General features: G+C 33.3%; 1 non-coding gene across 1 annotated transcript; it reads right to left on the reverse strand.

The window, feature by feature from the left end:
• Positions 1-7,190: 7,190 nt before the first annotated feature.
• On the reverse strand, positions 7,191-7,297 carry LOC145603276 (small nucleolar RNA R71). Its single transcript, XR_014104794.1, has one exon. It is a non-coding gene; the product is annotated as a small nucleolar RNA R71 (small nucleolar RNA).
• Between the last annotated feature and the right edge of the window lie 787 nt (positions 7,298-8,084).

Genomic DNA, 8,084 nt, shown 5'->3' on the forward strand with positions numbered 1-8,084 from the left:
GTTTAAGGTTTGCTAATTTGATTCCCTAGATCAGGACTATGGCATGAGCCGCACATCTTCAACAACTATTTGGTAAATTGGCTACATAAGTTATAGATTTACCAAATTGAGGTTGCATTTGTAAAAATTGCCAAACACTTGGGGGCATGTTTGAAAACTAATTTTGGATAATATAATCTTTTATGACCTACAAAATTTTGAATTTTTGACACCGTGTTTTGTGTGAGGCTGTCACATCATATGACCGCTTGTAATATAACAAAGTAATCCTATAAATCTATAATACTAAGGGCCTGTTCATATTTACTTAATTTCAATTCAATTCAATTCAGTTCAGCTCTAGTCAGTTCAGTTTAGTTCAGCTCTTAATTTCCTTCTCTCATAAAATATTCATTTCAGCTCAATTCAATTCAGTTCAGCTCCAATCAGTTCAGTTCAGTTCAACTCAGTTCAGTAAATGTGAACAGGCCCTAACTCTTATAACATTGACTGAATAACCCCTATAACACTGACCGAGTAACCTTATAATATTGACGACAGTAATTATGGCTGGGTAACCCTATAATACTAACAAAGTAACCCCATAATAGCCGGTTACTCGGTATGGTCCAAAAAAAAAACACAAAAAAAAAACACTATCTTCTTAGGTTAACGTTCTTGGGAATGGTGCATAAGATCTGAGATGAAGGTTATTTTCATATTTATCGATCTTTTGTGGCTAACTATATAATAATAAACAAACGAGTTAAGCACAAATTTGGGTACTCAATTCTACAATTGTTCACCGTTTGGGCACTGAATTTATTTTCTTCACCGTTTGGTACTGAGTACCAATTTCCGGCAAAAAAAATTAATTGAGTACCCAAGGTTAACAATTGAGTACCTTGGGTTAACTCAACATGGGGCCCACTCGAATAAAAAAATAAAATTTGAGAAATTTTGATAAGTGGTAACGATAATGGTAAAAAAAATAAAATTTAATACTATGGTAATGTTATGTTACGTTAAATTGAAGTTGTATATGAATATGAAGAAAAATCAATGTCCATTACTATGGTAACGTTATGTTACGTTAATGCAATCCAATAATCATCTATTTTTCATTTTTTCTTTGATAAAATTCAACTAGCATTCACTACACTTGGGATACAGTTTTGGGAGGTAGTATAAAAATTTATGAAGAAAACAAAAATTTGTGAAAGAAAATTGCATTACTCTAGACACTAGCTTACCTTAGACTTAAAATTAAATTTATTGGCAATACGCTACCAAACGGGATGTTAATAATATTAGCAAAAACATTAAATCATTCAAATAATAATGTTTGACAAATTAGTAATGGATAAGAACTTTTTAATTTTTAATAAGTGATTTACAAAAAACTATCCCGTATTAAAATCATGTTCACTTCACTTAATTTTTGCTGAACTGAAATTATTTTTACTGAAACAAAATTATATTTGCTAAACTTAAATTATTTTTACGAACATAAATTATTTTGACTGGACATAAATTCTTTTTCCTGATTTTCTATTATAATTCTTCTTTAAGAAAACTGGATTTTACTGAACTGAACTAATTTTTAATGAACTGAAATTAATTTTACTAAACTGAACTTATTTTTACTGAACTGAAATTATTTTCACTTAATATTATTTTTTTTAAATTGAATTGAACAGGGCCTAATTTTTGACTTAGTGTTTGTCAACGACTACCAAATTTTACTTTTAATTTTCAACATCTAATTTGTGTCCTACACATTTATCATAAAAATATACTTTTTCTATTTTATTTAGGGTCTATTCACATTTACTTAATTTCAGTTAGTTCGGCTCCAATCAGTTCAGCTTAATTCCTAATTTCCCTCTCTCATAAAATATTCATTTCAGCTTAGGACCTGTTCATATTTACTTAATTTCAGTTCAGTTCAGCTCCAATCAGTTCAGTTCAATTCAGTTCAGCTCTAATAAGTTCGGTTCAGTTCAGCTCCTAATTTCCTTCTCTCATAAAATATTTATTTCAGCTCAATTCAGTTCAGTTAAGTTCAGTTCAGTTCAGCTCTAATCAGTTCAGTTTAGTTCAGTTCAGCTCCAATCAGTTCAGTTTAGCTTAGTTCAGTAAATGAGAACAGGTCCTTAGTTTAGTTCAGCTCTAATAAGTTCAGTTTAGCTCAGTTCAGTAAATGTGAACAGACCCTTACTTGCAATGCACCCCTTTGATATGCATTTTAATTAAAGGAGATATTAGACTAGTTAAATAGATAAATTAATTCATAATTTTTACCACCGATAAGAAAAAAACGATAAGTTGCTACGCTTTAAATTTTGTAGCGTAATTTGTTTGTTTACTTGGTCTAATCACCTCCTCAAATAGCGTGATAAAAATGTGTGTTGCAAGTGTAAATAAAAAACAGAGGTTGTATATCTCTTACGTAAAGTTACCATAACTGATTAACAAGTTAAGTAAGTACTCCCTCCGTTTTTAAAATCTTGTTGTACTTTTCATTTGCAACCGTTTTTAAATACTTGTTCCATTTTCTTATTTAGAAAATTTTACAATGATTAATTCACTTCTCTAAACTAATGGGACCCAATATAATTATATTTTATTACCTTTAGATTCTTCCTCCAATTTACCTTCGACTAACCCCACTACCTCCATATTTTATTACTTTCTCCTCATTCTCCTAAAACTCTACGCGTGGAGAAATGGAGCAAGTATTTAAAAATGGAGGGAGTACAAAGTAACATAATGAGTACTTTCACAAGTCACAACTAGTCTCTATGTTTCAAAAAAAAAAATGGCTAGAGTTTTGCATGATTCACATACACATACACCACTTTAACTTTTGTTGATAAATACTGTATGTAAGATTAAATATAGTTAGGTGGATACTTATTAGAATCATCTGAGAGTATAATTTTCGAATACCCACTTTTATAATTAAACTTCATTTGATAATTAAATTTATCGGTTAAAATTTTGCATCAGCAAATATGCTGGTCAAACCATGACATTTATTTTTGAAACATAGAGAGTAACTAGTCACATATTTACATGAATACCAACTCTTTTTGGGAAACTCTTCCTTAGTATGATAAATTTCTAATAAATAAATAAATTTTGTGAGTTTTTTTTTTTTTTTTTTTTTTTTTTTTTTGAGGGATTGAGAGTTTTATTTTATTTTATTTTTATTTTTTGCAATAATGAATGTCTTGGAGGCGTTAGATAAGATAATTAAAAGTAGAAATATTAACTTAAAATAAACATTAATTACACCGATCGACGCTTGAGTTTAGCATGTATTCTCAAATTAGTACCATTATTTTAGGAACTTTTTTAAAGGGTTATCTAACCCCCTGGAGCATTCGTTAGCAAGATTCGTTTTAGGAATAAACATAAATTACACCGATCGACGCTTGAGTTTAGCATGTATTCTCAAATTAATACCATTATTTTAGGAACTTTTTTAAAGAGTTATCTAACCCCCTAGAACATTCGTTCTCAAGATTCGGTTTTTTTTTTTCTTTTTTTGTTTTATTATTGTATGGATGATGTGTGCCAACTAAGCGCCTGTTCACATTTACTTAATTTCAGTTCAGTTCAGTTCAGTTCCAATCAGTTCAGTTCAGTTCAGTTCTTAATTTTCCTCTCACATAAAATATTCATTTCAGTTCAATTCAGTTCAGTTCAGTTCAGTTCAGTTCCAATCAGTTCAGTTCAGTTCAGCTTCAATCAGTTCAGTTCAGCTTCAATCAGTTCAGTTCAGTTCAACTCAGTTCAATAAATATGAATAGGCCCTAATTAATATATATTTGTTCCTTCAAAAAAAAAAAAAATTATGTATGTATATTTCCCTCTAAAAAATGAGATTAAGTTCATCGATCGTCACCACTGTACTATACGAAGATGTTTCAAGTGGGAGCCTCTCCAATACGTCCAAGCTATAATGATGTCAAAGGTCATGATGCATGTGAAAGAAGCAAAGTCAAATTTTATTAGGGCATGCCAATACAAGGGAATGAGGGACACAGTAGAAATAGAAATAAATAAATAAATAAATATATATATATATATATATATATATATATATATATATATATATATATATATATATATATAGGGACACAGTAGAAATAGAAATAAATAAATAAATATATATATATATATATATATATATATATATATATATATATATATATATATATATATATATTTGAATGGAATAGGGAGGGGTGATTTCATTAAATAATACTTCCTTCGTATCTTTTTACTTGCAACACAGTGTTGTGGCACGTGTTTTGAGGTCGGGTTTATGTAATGTAAACGGATAAATTATTCATTATAATTTTTACAAATGATACTTAACCCTATTCTAATCTTCGTGTAAAGATTATATTGATAAAATCGCTTGTTTACCCTCACTAATCATCTCCTAAAACTGCGTGCCTAAAAGGTGTGTTGCAAGTAAAAGAAAACGGAGGAAGTAATAGTCATTCGGCACTTACAATCATCCCTTAAGAGATCTAAATTCTAAATACAAGAATTAAATACCCCTAAACTAATGGCATCGCTTCTGAACTGCTCCTGGATAATTTTAGATGTCTTTGCATCGTTCTTGACGGAACTCCATTGATGTATAGTCGCAAAAGAGATATTAAATACTCGTAAATTAATAGCTTCACACCTTCATAATCAAATTCGATTTTGTTCAATGAACTTTAAGTTTCACTCACATGAAACATTACCAAAATAAAGTTTAAATAATTCTCTTTTTATTAGCTAGTGATCTAGTGTATGTCTACCATTCTTCTCACCTCCTAAAATATTTCGTAACTTTTAAAAATACACCTAGATGAGAATAAATTGTGGTTTCAAAATAAATAAATAAAATAAATAAAATAAAATTATGGAGTAATAAACTCTAATAATTCCAAACATCGAATATTGTCAAATTTGAGAGAATAGAGTTGTGTTGTTTTGTATTAGCGTATAAACACATGTATATACAGCCTATCAAGTTAGGGCTTGGAACATGTACACGGCCCAATAGCTATATATACACTATGGCTTAACACCTGATATGTCCATTTTATATAGAGATTTACCCCCGTCCCTTGGTCATAATTAGTAGTGTTTTTGGCTCTTTCGAACCACTTTTATTACTAATTGGTGTTTTCTAGTGTTTTCGTAGTTTTTGTTGAGTTTTGTAGGAAATTGCATCTTTGGAGCATTTTCCCGGGTTTTTCATAGAGCAACTACGAGAATGAGGGAGCACGACCATCATTGAAGCCCAAGGCCGGCTAGAGCCATCGAGCCGGTGATTAAGGGCTCGGTATTTGGAATACCGAGGTATTTGGACCGAGTATTCAAGACCCGAAGAGGAGATCCGGATTGGGCCGAGGAGTCGAGCCCAATCGAAGTCCAAGCCTCGAGGAGCCACAAGGGCCCGATTGGGCAAGCATAGACCCGATCGGGCAAGGCAGCAGCAATGGTGCGTTGCTAGGCGCGCCCGATCATGCGAGCACCTAGCACGATCGGGCGGAGCTGCTACATAGAGAACACAAGGAAAAAGGCACGCCCGATCGGGTGCGTGTTTCTGGAGGTGTTGGTTAGACGAAACACTTAGTTTCTAATTAGGAGTTGTTAGATTTTTGTTTAAGTACGTTTTTAGGATAATTATTTTAGTTACTCTTTCCCTTTACTTTCTCTCTCTACTTAATATTTTCTCTCTCTAGACTTTCCTCTCTACTTTCCCTTATTCTTGATTACTTTGTAATTCCGCCGTCTTGGTACGATTTCTATTTTAATTAATTTCAGTAATTTCTTCCTTTCAATTCCTTATGACTTATTTTATTACTTTGCATGCTTTAGATTTAATTATGTCCGAGTAGTTTAATTCTAGGGTTTATGGGGATCCATAATTAATATGAAGGGATAATTTGTTATTATTGATTATTGATATTGCATGATAATTTCTTATTGAATTGTTTTAATTCTTTGCAATTAGATTATGAATCGAGCAGATGTAATTTGATTGTGAATGTTTAGCAATATTGAACCGATGAATCGAGCAGATGTTAATTTGATATTAAAGGCTATTTTCAATAGGAACTTAGATCTAGTAAATTGCGAGAGCCTGTTAGATCTATGTTGGTTAATAAATTGCGAGAGCCTGTTAATCATGTTATCTGTGCAATGTTGATTAATTGATTATTATGTTTTATCCCGGAATATTAATTATTGGTGAACCTATGACCCTAGGCCTTCTTATTATCGACTTTCTCCCTAAACTTAATCTTCGTAGTATAGATTCATATTAAAAACAACAATTTGGTTACCTTAATAATTTAGATTATAATAATTAATTAGGAGTAGAAAGACCAGTTTCCCTGTGGATTCGACCCTACTTCCCTATCTACTTTAGTTAGAGGATTTAGGTAATACTTTTGATTAGGTGATACGACTTTAGCTTGTCAAAATTTGGCGCCGTTGCCGGGGAAACGGTTTTATTTTTATTTCTAATTGTTTTTGTAGTCTAGATTATTTTTCTTTTGCCTCAAAGGACATTAGTTCTTTGGAGTAGTTCTAATATCTGTCTTTTTAGTTCTTTGTTTATGCCCAGGTGTTCCAGATCAGGTTACATTCCATTCGATCCTGAGATCGAGCGCTCTTTCCATAGACAGAAGAATTTTTATAGGCAGATCCTGGCAGGTTCTGGGAGTAACAATATTCCTAGAAATCCACTACCTAATTCTAGTGATTCGGAGGACTCTTCTGATTCAGAATTAGAGATGGCTACACCACCTCCACCTCCACCTCGCAAGCTTAGCGATTATTCGCAGCCGTCCCTGACGGATTTTCCACATCTTTCTCCTACACCTGATCTCGAGGGAGTCCAGTTCGAGATCAAGCCCTAGTTTATAACGATGATAGAAAGAAAGCAGTTCAGTGGAGCTAAGGGTGAAGATCTTAATCTTCACATTGCAGATTTCTGTCAATACTGCAACACTATTAGGCAGAATGGGGTAACGCAGGACCAAATCAGGGAGATTCTTTTTCCCTTTTCTTTATGTGGAAAAGCTAAATTGTGGTTTAATGGTTTGAATAGAACTGCACTTGGTATTACTAACTGGGAGACTCTTGCTTTGAATTTCTATAATAAATATTACCCTGCAGAGAAAACAGCTTTACTAAGAAGTGCCATTCAGAACTTTGCCCAGGAGCCAGATGAAGCATTATATGAGGCTTGGGAGAGGTTCAAGGATCTGCAGAGGGAGTGTCCCCACCATAACTTGGCGAAGTGGCAGTTAATTCAAGCTTTTTACAATGGATTAGGGAATGCATCTAGGACAATTTTAGACTCCGCAGCTAGCGGTAGATTTATGAATCTTAATGTTGATGATGCAGGTCAGGTTATTGAAGATATGGCGATACATAATTCCCAATATGGGAATACTAGAGGCTATGCAAATAAGGGCAAGCATCATGTTGATTCAGTAACCCTTATGCAAGCTCAGCTTACTTCTATTTGCCAAAAATTAGATAACCTTAGTACTACTATCCCTAATTCTGTTGCTAATGTTTCTGCTGTTACTAACAATGCCAACGATGCTTTCTGTGAAAATTGTGGAAGCGTAGGTCATTATGAAAAAGATTGCAGGAGTTCAATGGAGCAAGTTAATGCTTTCCAAACCTAAAAGCAAAATAACCCATACTCCAACACCTACAATCCTGGCTATCGGAACCATCCCTACCTATCTTACCGTAGCACTAATGTTCAAAACCCTCCACCTCCACAACAACCACAACAAGCACCCCCTCCACAACAGAAATATTATCACCCTCATGCTAATCAGAAAGCCCCAGCACAAACCCCTACTACATCTTCTGACCCTGATTTATCAGAAATTAGAGCAATGCTGACCAGTATGCAAAAGCATATGGAGAGTAGAGACCAACAAATTGACTCTATTATAGCCCATAATAAAGTCATGGACACCCAAATTGCCCAATTGTCCTCTACCCTACAAGCTCGCCATCAGGGAGCCCTACCAGCGCAGGGAATTCAACCTACGGAACAT

The sequence above is a fragment of the Chenopodium album genome, chromosome 21, assembly GCF_948465745.1.
Source record: "Chenopodium album chromosome 21, dcCheAlbu1.1, whole genome shotgun sequence".
NCBI classification, from domain to species: domain Eukaryota; kingdom Viridiplantae; phylum Streptophyta; class Magnoliopsida; order Caryophyllales; family Amaranthaceae; genus Chenopodium; species Chenopodium album.